At 37.8% G+C, this 18,432-nt stretch overlaps 1 long non-coding RNA gene and 4 other non-coding genes across 6 annotated transcripts; all 5 read left to right on the top strand.

Moving 5' to 3' along the window:
* Positions 1–8,839: 8,839 nt before the first annotated feature.
* On the top strand, positions 8,840–10,908 carry LOC116680303 (uncharacterized). 2 transcript variants are annotated; one of them, XR_004329740.1, is made up of 7 exons: positions 8,840–9,483; positions 9,570–9,626; positions 9,717–10,044; positions 10,131–10,178; positions 10,270–10,350; positions 10,461–10,526; positions 10,674–10,908. It is a non-coding gene; the product is annotated as an uncharacterized LOC116680303 (long non-coding RNA). The 2 variants fall into 2 exon arrangements; XR_004329741.1 differs by lacking the exon at positions 10,270–10,350.
* Positions 10,909–13,109: 2,201 nt separating this feature from the next.
* LOC116680308 (5S ribosomal RNA) lies at positions 13,110–13,228 on the top strand. Its single transcript, XR_004329745.1, has one exon. It is a non-coding gene; the product is annotated as a 5S ribosomal RNA (ribosomal RNA).
* A 578-nt stretch (positions 13,229–13,806) lies between these two features.
* Positions 13,807–13,925, top strand: LOC116680307 (5S ribosomal RNA). Its single transcript, XR_004329744.1, has one exon. It is a non-coding gene; the product is annotated as a 5S ribosomal RNA (ribosomal RNA).
* A 579-nt stretch (positions 13,926–14,504) lies between these two features.
* Positions 14,505–14,623, top strand: LOC116680305 (5S ribosomal RNA). Its single transcript, XR_004329743.1, has one exon. It is a non-coding gene; the product is annotated as a 5S ribosomal RNA (ribosomal RNA).
* A 578-nt stretch (positions 14,624–15,201) lies between these two features.
* Positions 15,202–15,320, top strand: LOC116680304 (5S ribosomal RNA). The gene has a single exon (XR_004329742.1). It is a non-coding gene; the product is annotated as a 5S ribosomal RNA (ribosomal RNA).
* Positions 15,321–18,432: the final 3,112 nt, after the last annotated feature.

The raw sequence follows: 18,432 nt of genomic DNA, 5'->3' as shown, positions 1-18,432 counted from the left end.
GTGTTCATAGATGTTTTTATAACACTATTATACTGCAATTCATGATAATTCAGGTATTACAAAGCATTTACTAACTGTTAGTAAGACTTAGTGTGAAGCTCATCTAAAGTGAGGACTATCTATGCCTCATTAAGCTTTTACAAATGAAATCTAAAGGCAATAGATATTCTCTAGACATTTGTTATAAGTATTTCATGATTAATTCAGGTAGTTACAAAGCATTAACTACCATTTAGTAAGGACTAGTGAGAGCTCATCTAAAGTGAGGACTATCTATGCCTCATTAAGCATTTACAAATGATATTGTAAACACAATCAGTTATTTTCTGAACAGAAAAGGAAAAGACAACATAAAGTGATATACAACATATCAATTATTTATTACAAAACATGTCACCATTCGTTAATAAAAAAAGACAAAACACGGCTGCATAAACTGTAGAACTGTTCATAAATGCACCATGTACAAATATTAATAAAATAATTGAATACATTTCTTTCAAGTATACAACCCATGGCTGAATACAAATTTACCAGTAGAGGTGCCAAATAAATCTTCATAAAATAATAATATAAAATCTTTCAATGTCAAATGTACTAAAACAACTTTAGAATAGATCTCCTACCCCAGCATCAGAGCTCACTTTTTTTTTAGGGGCAGAAGCTTTCCAGAAGCCTTATAGGCTGTGATTGTGTCCTCTATTCCTTGGTCCTCCTGAATAGCAGTGGCACACTGTGTGGCAAACACGCTGAGTTTCTTCACATTATTGTGGTTTTTAAGGATTTCCTTGTACTTGCCAGGCGCAGCAATGAACAGCTCTGCGATTGGAGCATTGACCACCACCGTGTTCCTGTCTACTCCAACATGCTTGAAAGCAGCAGACATGGTCCCTCCTTTACTGAACTTTCTAAGAATTCTTTTGTACCGGTCCACCACCTGGTCTGGAGTTTGGGCTGCAATTATAACACATAAAATTAGTGTTCCACAATATTGTTTTTTTTTTTTTTTACTCACACACCTACTTTGACACACCACACACACACACACACACACACACACACACACACACACACACACACACACACCACACACACTCTTGCGAGTCACACTAACATTCAGTTTAATCTACAATACAAAACGTGACACTGAATGGTTGCAATTAAGAGACCTACATGTTGGTTTAGGTTTATTCCACCTCAAATCAACAAATGCCTTCTGCTTGCACTCAGGTGTTTTGAAATTTGTCCCACATAAAGTCTGACCATCCAAAGTGGGACCAAGTTTAGGAATGCTATTAATATACTGTAGATAAATTAATGCTTGCTTACAATTCAGCAACCTCAACACTAGATACCACTAAATCCTACACACTGCACTTTGAAAGGGTTGCATAAGTGGAAATGTATTTGTTTAATTTGTTCAGTTGTCAGACAAGTTCAGTGGGCTCGTGAAATATGATTAAAAAAATTCAAACATTAAAACACTAAATGGGGACACAATCCTCTTTACAGGAAACAGGAAACTACCTATAAAAGGTTATTATCTGATGCCTCTAGCATGAAAATCTTTTGAGAATATAATCACAAACTTCGCCTGTGCATGTGCTTAAAAGGGCACGGGAAAAAAAAATCTGCTTTGAGGTGGAATTACCTTTTACCAGGTTCCATGAATCCAGAACGCACTGGTGTTTATGGTAAAATAGTGTTAGCACCAATAAAAATCACACTTTAATGTTGTGTTGGAGGAACCAACCTAGAGGAGCAATTGTACAGCAGAGCTAAGCAGGAACCAATGGAAACGTGGAAAGGGGTCAAAGTAGCTTTTTTTACCTCTCTGCCGTGTCTTTGGTTTGATTTCTTTGACTTCTTCCTATATTTTTTTCCCTTTTCCCTTCTTCTTTCTCTTTTTTATCTTGTCCTCCTCTGATGAGGACGAGGAGAATCAGACATATCAGAGGAAGATTCCACTGGGCTGTCACCAGAAGAATCTGAAGACAAGTTTATTTCCTTGATGGAACCTTTGTCATCCTTTTTGAGAGCTGTTAAAACAGATACAAATACAAACATAAGGCTCACAATACATGGCACCATGGGAAAGAAATGTTCATATACCCTACTAGAAACCAAACTAGACTTGCATAAGACTGAACTGTACTACAATTTCACCACATACTGTTTGTTGGGAGACTTACCTGATGCCAACTGGTCTTTGAGATAGTCTCTCTCCTTAGTCAGCTCAGCAATCTTCTCCTTTTGCCACTCTACCTCTACCCTCAGCTTAAACATCTCCAACTCATTGGATTTTTGCTTAAGTCCCAGCTGTGCGGTAGGTGCCATGGCAGAACCTGAAATAAAATAATGTTTCATTAATGAATGAATCTAAAACATTATTTAATCTTATTTGCTATTCAAAATGTATTAATTAAATGTATTAATGTATATTGTCTGCTATGTAGCAGAAGGGAGTTCAAACTCACCTTCACTCCTAACTTGTTATATTTTGACAGTAACCCTACCTACAACACCCACACACACGTTGTTGGCAAAGAATAGATACAGTAAAGAACATATTTTTACTGGCCCGTTTCCATAACACTTTTACTTAAATAAAGATATACCCATTGTTTCATTAAACAAACAAATAAGTTTTTTATTTCTAGGCAAAAAGAGAGGGAGGAATTTGTCACATATGATGATTGACGTTTAATGTTACAGCGGCGGGGCGGGTTGGGTTGCAGAGTGGTGGGGGAAGAGGATTATGGTAGTAATCTTTTCTCAGTACCATTGACAAAATTGCCCTACACCATTGCTCTAAAAGCTGCTCCATGTATCATCAGCTTTAGCACCCCGGGCTGAGTCAGCTATACTCGGAGGCTGTGTTCGGTCTTATTCGGGCGGCGTTCACTGAGAGGCTATAGAGCGCGGTTTTGTTGACTGTTTGCCCGGCTCCGCTCCCATTCCCTGCTGGTCCACCCCGCCCGGTCTGAAAACCTCTAGTGACAGTGCTTGAATAAAAGTGTAACAAAAAAATACTCACCACTAATGACAGTATCTCCTCCAATGTGTTCATGGCCCTCGGTTTTCTTTTTGCCCCGGGTCCGCATCCCTTTTTTATTTTTTTCGACGTTGTCCATGCTTCGGCTGTCTAACTTTGGCGGTCGTTTTCTTGATCGCACGTTGATGACGTATGAACGCGGGCCCACTGAGGGAACTTTGCAGAGCGGCAAATTGCAGAGCAGACTATTGGATTGCAAACCACTACCATTTAAAAGCAAATCTTTTGCAAAAAATGACTAGGTTCACAAAGCTAAAAAAGCTTATTAATGATGACCCGAAAAGAAACACACTGAAGCTTATAAAGTGGCTTCAAAAGAAGAAACTCCTAAAAACTAAAGTGAAATGCAGAATATGTCATCATGGCATGAAACTGAAGAAAAGGGCAACAGTGGAGATCAGTATGCTTGGTAAGTAACCATATTTACAACACTATGTATTAATGTGTGTGATAGTGGGCAGTGGCAGGGATGGGCGAAAATCTAATAGGCATACATCAAAATTTATTTTGATACAAGATACAAAATACTAAAGTTGTAAAAGTAGCCTATCAAAATAAAATACAAAATACAGCAACCAAGACATGTATCAAAATAAACTACAGTATCATGTATTTTTTTAAATACAATAATACTGAGCATGATACATATAAATGATGTATAAATGATCAGAAATACTGCCCATACCTAGGTGGTGGGGCATATCATTTCTGTTTTACTAGCTTTGTGTAGATACTTTTGTAGTAATAATCATTTCATGTTTCGGACACCTGTCATAAGGAATATGGGTATAAAAATCATGGTAATTAGCCTACAACAAAGCTTTCACTTTGCAAAGGTTATCATATCAGAATATGTCCGGCACATGGATGATTACAAAAAATCATTACTAGACTTGGACTAGCTCCTAGTCTAGGCCATGGACATCTTTCTAATAAAAATCGTATTTAATATTACTGTTCTTTTTAAATAGGACCTGTCGACATGTTGGAACGGAAAAACAATCTCTGTCAGGCACAAGTCAATCTTCAGTCGTTCAAAGATCTCCTTCAGTAACTGGATGCAATTCATGTACAGGTAGGCAAGTAATAACAATGATAACAAACACATACCACAGTCTCACTACATTGCCAAGTAAAGCACTGAATGTTTTGTTCATGATTTCAGATATACATAAACATTACTCTTTTAAATTTGCCTATGGAGATTTGTCAGGGTCTACGATTACGACAGATTGACATGATGGATGACAGCATGCGGCCAGTTCAGCAACTCTCAGTAAAATGGCTAAAAAACTAAGGGAGGTCTGTGTCACGGCGGTTGAAAGGATGAGGAGGCGTACAGGCCAGAAGATTGGTGGAAGAAGAGAGTTTGTTGTGATTGATGAGAGCCATTTTCGGCACAAAAGAAAGGTGTCTTATAATAGTTAATAAATAATTGTGAAATATAGTCAACTGTGTTTTTCTTAATATAATAATGTATGTGTTTGTCTGTGTTTGTTGTTTTGTATCTTCATCAGTACGGGAGAGGACGAATGGTTGGTGGATGGAAGAGAAAGAAGTGGGTTTTTGGGATGTTAGGTGTCAAGCATCATCAAGGACGAACATCAAGAAAGCCTGTTCTACGTCTTGTGGAGAGAAGATCTCGAGGACATCTAGTCCCCTTAATCGCCCATCATGTGAGGCGTGGATCATCAATAATCAGTGATGAGTGGCGTGCCTATCGCATACTCCCTGCACTAGGGTACAACCATCACACAGTCACCACAGCAGGTGGTATGTAGATCCCCATACTGGTGCCCATACCCAACATATTGAGAGGGCCTGGAGATCCTACAAGGAGCAGATCTGGAGGCTTAGGGGAATCGCACAGATAGTTTGCTTTCTGACCATCTTGCAATAATTGAGTGGAATGAATGGCTTGCAAAGAAACACCATAATGGTGCATTTGCAGACTGATTCATGACATTTCCAGAAAGTACAAGTAGTCCCATTCAAACTGTATAAGATAAGATGTACAGAACAAATGTTATATTATCCAGCCAGGTCTCCTGAAAGAGAATCAATGTTTTTATTATGAATAAATGGCTGAGAGACAATAAATGGCAATAAATCCTTTATATGTTCATCAATTTGTGTTGTGTCTATTTACTTTTTCTGTTGAAAAACTGAGAGAACTGATTTTCAATCTCATTAGTCAATGATTTGTATGGTGTAGATAGTCTTTAAAAATAGTTAACCACTAACAACTGAATTAATCATAAATTTAATATCAATAAATGTTTGTAACATTGTCTTAACACTCAAAATGTCTAAACCATTTGTATAAATGCATGCAAAAATGTACATCTAAATAGTTTATTATCATTTCCTTACACTTTATAAATGATCTTTTCGAACCATAAAGAACTACTTATATATGGTATGTCTTTGAAATATTTCCTTTATAAAAAGTGAACACACAATTTTTAAAGTCATCATTAAGCCCATTATAAAGGAGCTTATTAATATAGAATTAACATGTATAACTATGCTTATAAATGATTTACTAATGTGTATTAAGAACAAGAACAATGTTTATGAATGACAAATCAAGAATTTACTAATGCTAAATAATGTTTAATAATGTGAAGATAAAACATTTATAACTGTGCTTATAAATGACTTACTAATGGGTATTAATGTATGAATAATGCTTTATAAATAATGAATTCCTAATTTACTAATGCTTAACTAATGCTTAATAATGTGAAGTTAAAACATTTATAACTGTGCTTGTAAATGACTTACTAATGAGTATTAATGTGTGAATAATGCTTTATAAATGATAAATTCCTAATTTACTAATGCTTAACTAATGCTTTATAGCATGTAGTTATTATAAAGTGTTACCAAGAGCGGACATAAGCGGCAGTTCGAGCGGCATCGCTGACGGTGAAATGATAATTTAAATGTAAGTATCTTTAGTGTGTGCCGTACATTTGTTATCACCGTAATGTTTTACATAAATGTCAAGCTTAACGCTTTAAAGCTTGTACAAATTGCTATAATAATTAGGTAGATACACCCCGAGCTAACGTTAGCTAACTGAACCTGTCAGTTAACATTCGGCTGTTAGCTAGCTAGGTTGCTGTCTTTGTAAAGTTTAATGCACGGTGGCATGTTCATCTCTTTATATGCCGTTACCGTATATGCGTAACGTTAGCAGAGATTTAGAAAGTATTTTTATCACTGGTTGTATCTGTAGACGGGAGGTAACACTGCACCGTGTTAACTTCAATAGCCCCGTACAACGAAGGCTGACATGTTTGAGTACTTTCCCGTGTAATAACGGTATGTTATAGCATTCATAACGTAAACATCTTGTTGTTGTGTTAACTGTCTTTTAACAGGGACTAACGGAGGCGGTCACCAAGGACGGCAAAGCCACGACCAGCAGGAAGACAGAGGCCAAAGAGAGATGTTGAATACATTATTTGCTATATTAAGGATTGTCTTTCTAACAATAAATGCTTTAAATTAACTGGTTTGTCCGTGTCATTAAGTTCTCTGGCTTGTGTATATAATATTAACTGGTTTTCAAGGTCTATTTTCCCATCAAATTGTGACCTGGACAGAGGAAACTTCAATTATTTACTATAATTCAACAATTATATTCAGATGCTATCTGTTTTTATAACTCTATACATGTTTAAAAAAAGAAGTAGCTGTTAAAATTAGCTTGCAGTTTACTGCATACATGTAACATTAGCTTATTTTACAGGTCAAGAAATGAAAAATATGATAAGCAACTACAAGGTAAACGCTACCAGCTAATGAGCTACCACAGGCAGGTATGACATGCAGTAAACTGTAAGTGAGAAAGATTAAATAGTACTGTCGACACGTGTCAAACATGAAAAGTCGTACCATTGATAAAAGTCCGCCAACAGAGTAAAGGTAGGTGTGTGTAATGGTCAAGGGTTGTTAGTTAGAAAACTACACAGTGGACTTTAACTGTATAATATACTTGTGATACAACTGTAATCTTACCAGGACAGGTTGGATGATTAACCTAAAGCTTTCTCCTTGTCTGCAGTCTGAGAGCAACACCATCATCGGCAGCTGTGTCTGATCGCCCTTCATGTTGAATAATATACTTGTGTGTACAGTATATAGTAATGTTTGAACATGTATACCTTACGAGTTGTTACAACAGGATCAGAACAATTCCACGTCAAAATTGAACGGAAATAACAGTTAATTATATACACACGCCCAATAACTTAATGACACGGACAAACCAGTTAATTTAAAGCATTTATTGTTAGAAAGACAATCTTTAATATAGCAAATAATGTATTCAACATCTCTCTTTGGCCTCTGTCTTCCTGCTGGTCGTGGCTTTGCCGTCCTTGGTGACCGCCTCCGTTAGTCCCTGTTAAAAGACAGTTAACACAACAACAAGATGTTTACGTTATGAATGCTATAACATACCGTTATTACACGGGAAAGTACTCATGCCTTCGTTGTACGGGGCTATTGAAGTTAACACGGTGCAGTGTTACCTCCCGTCTACAGATACAACCATTTATAAACATACTTTCTAAATCTCTGCTAACGTTACGCATATACGGTAACGGCATATAAAGAGATGAACATGCCACCGTGCATTAAACTTTACAAAGACAGCAACCTAGCTAGCTAACAGCCGAATGTTAACTGACAGGTTCAGTTAGCTAACGTTAGCTCGGGGTGTATCTACCTAATTATTATAGCAATTTGTACAAGCTTTAAAGCGTTAAGCTTGACATTTATGTAAAACATTAACGGTGATAACAAATGTACGGCACACACTAAAGATACTTACATTTAAATTATCATTTCACCGTCAGCGATGCCGCTCGAACTCCCGCTTATGTCCGCTCTTTTTTTTTCAACGAGACGGCATAGGCGCATAGGATTGTGGGTGATTTGGGACCGCGAAGGATACACATATGTGCATCCTTCTCCGTCAATGGGACATTTTTATGAATGAAGGACTGAGTCCTTGGAGGAATTCGGAGGATTCTAGACATTGGAACGGTCCTTCGACGGACGTTGATGACGTGGCATCCTCCAAATTCTGGCTTTGAAGGATCCTTCCTTGACATTGGGAAACACCCTCTGTGTCACTAGAGATGATTGCCAGAGGGCTAACGTCAAGTAAGTGTAATTCTTTATTTTGCTTGTGTAGGTTTGTATTTAGGATTCAGTAAAAAAACAAACATTTAAATCAAATTTAAGTAATGTGTCACATTTTTATTCATCTTCATGACATATTTTTAATAGCTATGTAAACTACATTGTCCAAACTAACAGACTTCCTAAACTCTTTTTTTCAACATTTCATTTATGGTTAACAGGTAACAGGAAGAATCCTTTTACTGTCCATCCCAGCTATCATTTTGGGCACCATGGATTGGGCGAGGCACACGAAAGTCTGACACTGTGCTAAACACAGAGTTTTAAAAGCTCAAGATCCAAGAAACTCAGCAGAGGCAGATGACATCAATATTACTGAAGACAGACTCTCAAATGAGTTGATGAATTTGAAGGTATCCTTCACATAGTTTGTATCACTCTTTATTTTGTTCTTTTCACAAAGGACTCTCATTGAATCTGTTATAGGCCTACGACAAAGTGTTACATCTTTCTGGCTTTGTCACTTTTATGCTATCACTGGTCATTCCTGTAAATACATATCAACATTATATTTATATACTACTTATTGCTAATGGATTAATCCTTTACTATTCATTTAGGTGGTTTGGCTGCCATAATGTGTCCCTGTGGTGTTTTGTACAGCTTAAAGTTTAACATCCGAGCAGAAGGCCCTAGAGACTTTGCAGATATGCTTCTGTCGTGGAAACATATGCCCAATATATCAGTCTATGACTTTGCACGAGGTCTTGTAAACCACACCAATGTGAGAGTGCCAGAAAATCCACCATTCCAGCCAAATGAAGGCCGTCTTGCTCCTCCAACCCCTGAGAACATACAGGCCGCCAAAGACCGAACACTGAAGATCCACCTTTTGTGGCTTTTGGAGCCAAACACTGAAAACCTTGAAGATGATTGTCATCCGGTTACCAAATCCTCTCAACATTATGTCTTATGTGACAAGCTACATGAAGGAAACAGCAAGGATGAGAAGGACATTCTCAGGAGGATTGAACTTGTACCGGAGCTTGCTGGTCAGCTCAACAGCCAAGTAGCTGAACAGTTCTTTGCAAAGATGCGGAAGAACACTTATTTCATTAACAATATGTTGCCTTCAGCTCACATTTTCTTGGTGCGAAACATTGTTCATCACCACAATGAAAAAAAAGACAGACAAACCATTGAGAAGATGAAAAGAAATGTGAGGATTGCCAGTATCACTCTGGACACACTTGGGAAAGCAGTAGCAGGTAACATAAGTATAACAGTAGTTTAAAATGTAGTCTCCCAATCACATCCAGGACGTATTTTATGTACTGTTAATTGCTATGTTTAGCTCCACAGACTTCACTGGGCACTCAGACTTTATTGGAACCCACAAGAAATGTTGCTGGTAGGACTCAGTTAAACAGATTTCAGATATTTGGGTTGATCAGTTTGTTACGCTTGAAAAGTAATGTCTTTTTACATCTTTAACCTGTAGGACCAATCACCGAAAGGGAGACTTTCCTGTGTGACATACAGCCACAGAGTTCATGCTGGGATTTGAAACCTAGTTCACTACAAAAAGATATGGTAGGTTTGATTTCACTCTGTACATACACAAAGCTGGTACTCTTAATTTACGTGTGTGTGTGTGTGTGTGTGTGTGTGTGTGTGTGTGTGTGTGTGTGTAGCTGAAATATGTCTTGGACCCCAAAAGAAATCCAGATGAAACAATTATACGAACCCAGTTTACCAAAGTACAGCAAGTTACCTTGCAACGCAGAGACTTTTTGACTCTGGGCTTGGCACGGGAGTTGGAGGTCACAGTAAGCACAACTGAAATATTAACAACTTATTTGGGTTTAGCACACTGTTTTTGCCTTGTAATTTTTTTTTTTTATGCTCCATACAGATAGCAAATTGCTGTTTTCAAATAATCACCCAAATAGCACAGTCACAGGTAAATTATTTTGTTTGAGATATACAGCATCCAATGATACATTTTGTTTATTTGAAATCATGTTTAATTTAATTGATATATGTGCCATCAGCAAAAGGATGTTTATGCAGTGGATTGCTATGTTGTACCAACATGGCTACCTCCACATTGTCCGGATACCTCGTCTTTCCCCGTAAATATATTATTATTATATATTTTTTGAAATAGTTAATTTATAATTATTTACAAAAATAAAGGTTCAGATCTGTTCTGCTTTTTATTTCTACATGATTTGTCTTTCAGAATGATTTGGCAAACAAAGATTTTGTCCTCATACCTATTTGGAAACCAGGACACTACATGCTCTGTGTACGTCTGCAGTTTTTTATTACCCTTACTTTTGCACTGAATTACTATTATAAACTAATTTATTCTTTGTAGAAACCTATTTTATTTTTAATTTTAGAAATTGTATTACAATTATTTACGTTAAAATTCCTAAAAATATGTGTACAGGTTTTGAAGCTGAGCGAGAGACACATTCTTTTCCTAGACTCCTTATTCCATAAACATCCGGAAGCCTCAGTTGGCTTTGGCGATCAACGATACATTCAGATTTGCAGGTTTCAATAGCATGAAGTTCAGATGTTCAAAACATTATTTAGGATGTAAAGTTGTTAGTTATTTTAGCTTTTGGTCTGTTCCTGACCACATGAAGTTGTTCAATAAGCATGCTCCTGTGGTATGTTCTTTACCACATTTACAGTTCCATTTACTAAACCCTTGTTTTCAGCCTGGTCATTACCAATCCTTCAATGAATGCTTTCTGGTGTGGTAATGGTCAGGATACCTTGGGTTTTTAATGACCCTAAAGTTCTTGGGAATATTGCAGTATAATCGTTTACTTATATAATATCAAAACTGACTCCTTAATGTCAAATATGGAATTTGTTGGGCTAGAAATAAAGTATAAACCAGACTACTGCCATATCCCCAACATAGTTAGTTAGGTCTGTTTTAGCAATTTTGGAACCTAAAATGCTGATTAGTACTTTAATTGCAGTGATCTGGCGCAGAGGATTCTTCCAGGAGAAGAAGTAATGCAAAGGGGCTTTTTGAGTCGAAAAAGAAGGAAGAGCAGAAGAAAAAATCTTCCACAGTTAACAGTAAATCAAAATCTAGTGTTTAGAGAACTGGATCCTGTGTTCCAATGGCCCACAATGCATCCATTGAACCTTGCTCACCAAGCATATACTAATTTTAAAGATTTTAACTGCTTGTTGTGAATGTAAACTGTTCAACTTTTGTTTAAACTATAAATGAATGAATATTGAAAATTGTTCTTACGTACATTGTTCCAAGTGTATTTGTATTGTAGTTTTTTTGTTCTTCAATACAAATGTCTTAATTTTCTTAAGACTTTTCTAAGTTCATTTTTAAATTGATGAAAGGGTGTATATGATGAAAATAAAATCACTTTCAAACGTTTTATGTTCATACAAGGGTCCACATACTTAATATAGAATCAGTTATTTTAATCAAAAATATATATATTATTTGAAATGCATTGTTTTCTTTAATAATATTATTTCAAGTGGAATTCCTTAAGATTTCAGGCCTCTTTGATTTACAATTTCTATGTAAATTAAAAATGGAATTGTGCTGAGAAAAAAAAAAGAAAAAAAAAAAAAGAAATTTAAGTAAGAATTGAAACCTTTGAAGGTGTGAAACACCTTCTGCTCCTCCCATTTGAGACATGGCCCCCGCCATGGCTCATCTTAGCTACCAATTCTTAGGTAAGCAGGGCCCGTCATCTCTCTGATATAGGCCCCTAACACAAGTTGCACCATCTAACAGCCATACATCCTTCTCAGTCTGTGGAAGTTTTCTTGTAATAGAAGGTAGTTGAACTACTAGCAAGCTACGGCGAAATGTTAACGTGAACTAATAGTGTGATTACATGTAGTCAGAGGTGGGTAGTAACGAGTTACATTTACTCCGTTACATTTACTTGAGTAAGTTTTTGAAAAAATTGTACTTCTAGGAGTAGTTTTAAATCACTATACTTTTACTTTTACTTGAGTAGATTAGTGAAGAAGAAACTGTACTCTTACTCCGCTACATCAGGCTCCAATGAGCTCGTTACTCGTTACTACGCGTCATTGTTTTTACCCCCGCGTACGTCTCATTTTGTTTTATTTTGACAGAGAGAGAGAGTCTTCCGCTGAACGTGACTGTGCTTAACCAATCACACGTCGTTGTGCAGTCACGTGACCATACTCGTTTCAGCAGCGGGACCATAGACCGTTAATATGGGACAGGTTAGCTTTACACTCGTAGCAAAGCAAAGAAACAGCAGCTACGTTATGCGGTGTGTTCAGGGTCTACCAAAACAAACGGACATGTCAGCGTTCAACAACTCAACATCTAACCTGAGGAGACGTAGCGGTGGTTGTAGTTTCTGCTGTGGAGAGGTGGATGTTTGTCTTTTAGGTTACATACAGTATGTTTTACACATGCAGTAGGCCTATCCATCCAAATTTGATGTGACAAGTCTCTCAAGTAAGCTATTTTGTAATTAATAAATTAATTTTATTGATTGGATGAACTATAATTTGCCTAAATATGATTATTTTGTATTTTTGTCGGTCTGATTGATGCTTGTGTTGAGAAATAAATCAGACGTTACTCAACAGTTACTCACTACTTGAGTAGTTTTTTCGTCAAGTACTTTTTTACTTTTACTCAAGTAATTATTTGGATGACTACTTTTACTTTTACTTGAGTCATATTATTCTGAAGTAACAGTACTTTTACTTGAGTACAATTTTTGGCTACTCTACCCACCTCTGCATGTAGTTCAGTATTCCTCAACCCCAAGCTGTTTATTCAAGTTTTGAGGACCTTCAGGTCTTCACATCTAGAAATAGCTGGATTTCGCCCTGTATGGTTGCTTACGGCCACACCACCCTGAAAGTGCCCGCTCTCGTCTGATCTCGGAAGCCAAGCAGGGTTGGGCCGGCTTAGTACTTGGATGGGAGACCGCCTGGGAATACCTGGTGCTGTAAGCTTTTTAGTTAGGCGCTGTGGCTTCTTTGCTGGACGCAGAGCTGACAAAGAAACCGTATAGAGGACGTAACTTTTTTTTTTGAAGCAGCATTCTTCTTTAGAATCAAAATAAACGATCTCAGTGTTCAACAATTCAAGTAAGAGTTCAAAATACTTGCAGTTTGACCACAGGATAAATAAATAATATGTTCTGGAAGACAACAAGTCAACCAAGTCTAAGTAAAGACAGAGGTAAGAAAATTGAGAATTAATTACAGTAATGAAAAATAGAAACATGGAAATACATGAAAGTATTTAGGAGAAATACATGAATCATTGTGGAACAAAACAAAACAAATCAAAGAACTCTTGAAAATTCAGAAGTGTAAATTATAGTGCAAAAAGAGCAAAAAGCAATACAACTTCTTGATTCCAAGGTGAAGGTAGTTGAACTACTAGCAAGCTACGGCGAAATGTTAACGTGAACTAATAGTGTGATAACATGTAGTTCAGTATTCCTCAACCCCAAGCTGTTTATTCAAGTTTTGAGGACCTTCAGGTCTTCACATCTAGAAATAGCTGGATTTCGCCCTGTACGGTTGCTTACGGCCACACCACCCTGAAAGTGCCCGCTCTCGTCTGATCTCGGAAGCCAAGCAGGGTTGGGCCGGCTTAGTACTTGGATGGGAGACCGCCTGGGAATACCTGGTGCTGTAAGCTTTTTAGTTGGCCTAAGGCGCTGTGGCTTCTTTGCTGGACGCAGAGCTGACAAAGAAACCGTATAGAGGACGTAACTTTTTTTTTTGAAGCAGCATTCTTCTTTAGAATCAAAATAAACGATCTCAGTGTTCAACAATTCAAGTAAGAGTTCAAAATACTTGCAGTTTGACCACAGGATAAATAAATAATATGTTCTGGAAGACAACAAGTCAACCAAGTCTAAGTAAAGACAGAGGTAAGAAAATTGAGAATTAATTACAGTAATGAAAAATAGAAACATGGAAATACATGAAAGTATTTAGGAGAAATACATGAAACAATGTGGAACAAAACAAATCAAAGAACTCTTGAAAATTCAGAAGTGTAAATTATAGTGCAAAAAGAGCAAAAAGCAATACAACTTCTTGATTCCAAGGTGAAGGTAGTTGAACTACTAGCAAGCTACGGCGAAATGTTAACGTGAACTAATAGTGTGATAACATGTAGTTCAGTATTCCTCAACCCCAAGCTGTTTATTCAAGTTTTGAGGACCTTCAGGTCTTCACATCTAGAAATAGCTGGATTTCGCCCTGTATGGTTGCTTACGGCCACACCACCCTGAAAGTGCCCGCTCTCGTCTGATCTCGGAAGCCAAGCAGGGTTGGGCCGGCTTAGTACTTGGATGGGAGACCGCCTGGGAATACCTGGTGCTGTAAGCTTTTTAGTTAGGCGCTGTGGCTTCTTTGCTGGACGCAGAGCTGACAAAGAAACCGTATAGAGGACGTAACTTTTTTTTTTGAAGCAGCATTCTTCTTTAGAATCAAAATAAACGATCTCAGTGTTCAACAATTCAAGTAAGAGTTCAAAATACTTGCAGTTTGACCACAGGATAAATAAATAATATGTTCTGGAAGACAACAAGTCAACCAAGTCTAAGTAAAGACAGAGGTAAGAAAATTGAGAATTAATTACAGTAATGAAAAATAGAAACATGGAAATACATGAAAGTATTTAGGAGAAATACATGAATCATTGTGGAACAAAACAAAACAAATCAAAGAACTCTTGAAAATTCAGAAGTGTAAATTATAGTGCAAAAAGAGCAAAAAGCAATACAACTTCTTGATTCCAAGGTGAAGGTAGTTGAACTACTAGCAAGCTACGGCGAAATGTTAACGTGAACTAATAGTGTGATAACATGTAGTTCAGTATTCCTCAACCCCAAGCTGTTTATTCAAGTTTTGAGGACCTTCAGGTCTTCACATCTAGAAATAGCTGGATTTCGCCCTGTATGGTTGCTTACGGCCACACCACCCTGAAAGTGCCCGCTCTCGTCTGATCTCGGAAGCCAAGCAGGGTTGGGCCGGCTTAGTACTTGGATGGGAGACCGCCTGGGAATACCTGGTGCTGTAAGCTTTTTAGTTAGGCGCTGTGGCTTCTTTGCTGGACGCAGAGCTGACAAAGAAACCGTATAGAGGACGTAACTTTTTTTTTTGAAGCAGCATTCTTCTTTAGAATCAAAATAAACGATCTCAGTGTTCAACAATTCAAGTAGGAGTTCAAAATACTTGCAGTTTGACCACAGGATAAATAAATAATATGTTCTGGAAGACAACAAGTCAACCAAGTCTAAGTAAAGACAGAGGTAAGAAAATTGAGAATTAATTACAGTAATGAAAAATAGAAACATGGAAATACATGAAAGTATTCATAAGTGTAGCAACTGGAGAAATACATGAAACAATGTGGAACAAAAAAAATCAAAGAACTCTTGAAAATTCAGAAGTGTAAATTATAGCCTAGAGGGAGTCCCTTTAAATTTGGCATACATAACCACTAGGAGTCGCTGTATATGTATTTCTCCTGAACTGGTGTACATGGTTAATGTAAAGCCCCAGTGGCCTAGTGGGTTCAAGTCCCATCTGGGCTGATTTTTAGCAGAGTGGCGCAGCGGAAGCGTGCTGGGCCCATAACCCAGAGGTAGATGGATTGAAACCATCCTCTGCTGGAGACACACTGATAGACACTCTGAAAGGGTGATGCATCAAGAGGTTATGACATATGAGGAATATCATGTTCTGGTAGTCTACTGTCCATTTTGCCAAATCAACATCCACTACCCGGTCAGGACCCTGTAGTAATTTTGATTTTCCAGTGATGTGATTGGTAAGTGGTTGGGCTGTACACAGGTTTTGATCACATCCATCGGTTGCATGGACAGGACTTCAATACCCCGGTTCCCCCGCATGATCGCTCTCTTGTCTTTGTTGTTCGATGACTATTTGGGCTCACACCTAAACACACCCGAAGCATCTCAGACGAAAATCCCTCTGCACCTCAAAGTGCTCTCAAGCACTCCCAGCTGTGCGTTTGCAGAAGAGCACCTTGTTTTCTTGTAGCTTTGGAAAAAGGCTTTAGCTTATGACAAGGTAAACAAATAACACCATTGTGCTTCTCATTCGTGTGTTCACTTCAGTTATGTATTGAATCAAATCTTTAGAGCTAATGGTCCTCATTTATCAACCTAACGTAGAAATCCAGCGCAGATATGAGCGCAGAAATCCTCTTACAACAGGCTTTACGTGAGATTCATGAAACGTTTGTATCACACCAGTCAGAGCGTAAGAATGATTGTACATTGATAAATGCAACAGCTGGAAAAAATCCTATTAAAATATAACGCCCGAGTATATTCTCGGTTTTGAGGCCTCGCCTCTACTATTTACGACATAGTAGACATAATCTGCATAAGAAGTGGAAATTGAAACCTTGACATCTCAGGTGCTCTGGTGCCGCCAGCTACCACCAGGCCCAGGGGAATATGCCGCCTAAGAAAAATGCAATCCTACCCGATGAGGTTGAGGAGATCAAGAAATCTCTGGACTTCTTGTCGGCGGAGATTTCAACTGTTGCAGAGCAACAGAAGAAAATCATGGATCTGATAAGTGAAATAAAAATGCTAAAGAGGCAAAGCGTGGAGAAGATTGGTTTTCTGTAGAATTGAGCTGCTGACCTCGAGCAATATGTGTGATTATCAGCGGCCGGAGAACCAAACAACAGAACTATGCCAGGGTGGCCGCGGATGCTGGATATACCACTGCCAGTCCGAGTGAAGCTACCGAGGAAGAGAAGGAGATGCTGGAACAACAGGCCTGATTTTTGGACAGAAAAGGCATTTATGTTGATAGCGGGGACATTGAGGATTGTAATACTCTGCCGAGCAAAAACAAACAGCATCTGCATTGGTAATAATCCGGTTCACCAACAGAAAGAAAAAGTCAGCACTCCTCAGACAAGGAAGGAAATTAAAAGGCACCCAAGTTTACTTCAGCGAACACTTCAGCAAGAAAAATGCTGATATTGCCAAGAAAGCACTCATACTCAGAAGCAAAACAAGACCCAGGCAACATGGGCAAGAAATTGTAAAATTTACATCAAACTTCATGGGCTGACTTTTAACTGCAGGAGCTTTATCGCAAACCTTTAAAAAATCAAACAGTACCTGAAACAAGAGGAACACAATGTTCACAGCATTTGCAATAACAGAGACTTGGCTCACGGTAGAACAACCGGAGTTGGTAGAGATTTAGGGATATGAACTATCATTCATGAATAGGAAACAATCAAAGGGTGGGGGGGTTGCATTATATATTGACCCAAGATATTAATGTCAAATAGTTACTAAAATGTATTTTGTTTTAAATACAATCATGGAATGCATCACAGTACAAATTGAAATGGAAAAATCTAAAAACATTCTAATGAGCTGCATGTATAGGAAACCGGGATCGAATAATGACATGTTTAAGGAAATAATTACAGAAATATTCAGTAATATTCAGTAATTTCAAAATGTTTTTTTATCTGCTGAGATTTCAATATTGACTTGCTCAACCCACAAGACCACAACAAAACAACAGAGTTCATTAATCTGATGGACAGTCCCGGTTTGTATCCCTCAATCAGTCGACCAACCAGAATTACAACCAATACTTCTACACTAATTGATAATATATTTACCAACGTCACTGTCTATAAAGTTGAAAGTGGACTAATAACAAATTATGTCAGTGATCATCTGCCAGTTTTTGAAAACATAAATAGCTACACTAAGACCAGGAAGGACGACAATATGACAGATGAACTGATTTAGATTTTGCATTTTCAGAAGAGCACCTTGTTTTCTTTTAGCTGAGAAAAAGGCTTGCACTCATAAAAGGTAAACAAATTGCACTTTATTGTCCTTATTAAACATTTAGGCAATTTTAGCAGTACAATACAAACATTAACCTACACGCAGACTCTCTCTCAAGGAGAGGTTAAAGGTCCCATGGCATGAAAATGTCACTTCACGAGGTCTTTTACATGAGTTCCCTCAGCCTGCCTATGGTCCCCCAGTGGTTAGAAATGGTGTTACATGTAAAACAAGCCCTGGGTATCCTGCTCTGCCTTTGAGAAAATGTAAGCTCAAATGGACCAATCTGGAATCCTCCCCTTATGATGTCATGAGGAGCAAGGTTACCTCTCC

This window comes from Etheostoma spectabile, unplaced genomic scaffold (assembly GCF_008692095.1).
Source record: "Etheostoma spectabile isolate EspeVRDwgs_2016 unplaced genomic scaffold, UIUC_Espe_1.0 scaffold00018358, whole genome shotgun sequence".
In the NCBI taxonomy this organism is placed as follows: domain Eukaryota; kingdom Metazoa; phylum Chordata; class Actinopteri; order Perciformes; family Percidae; genus Etheostoma; species Etheostoma spectabile.
The sequence above is the reverse complement of the archived record's forward strand: the minus strand, read 5'-3'. Positions and strand labels throughout refer to the sequence as shown.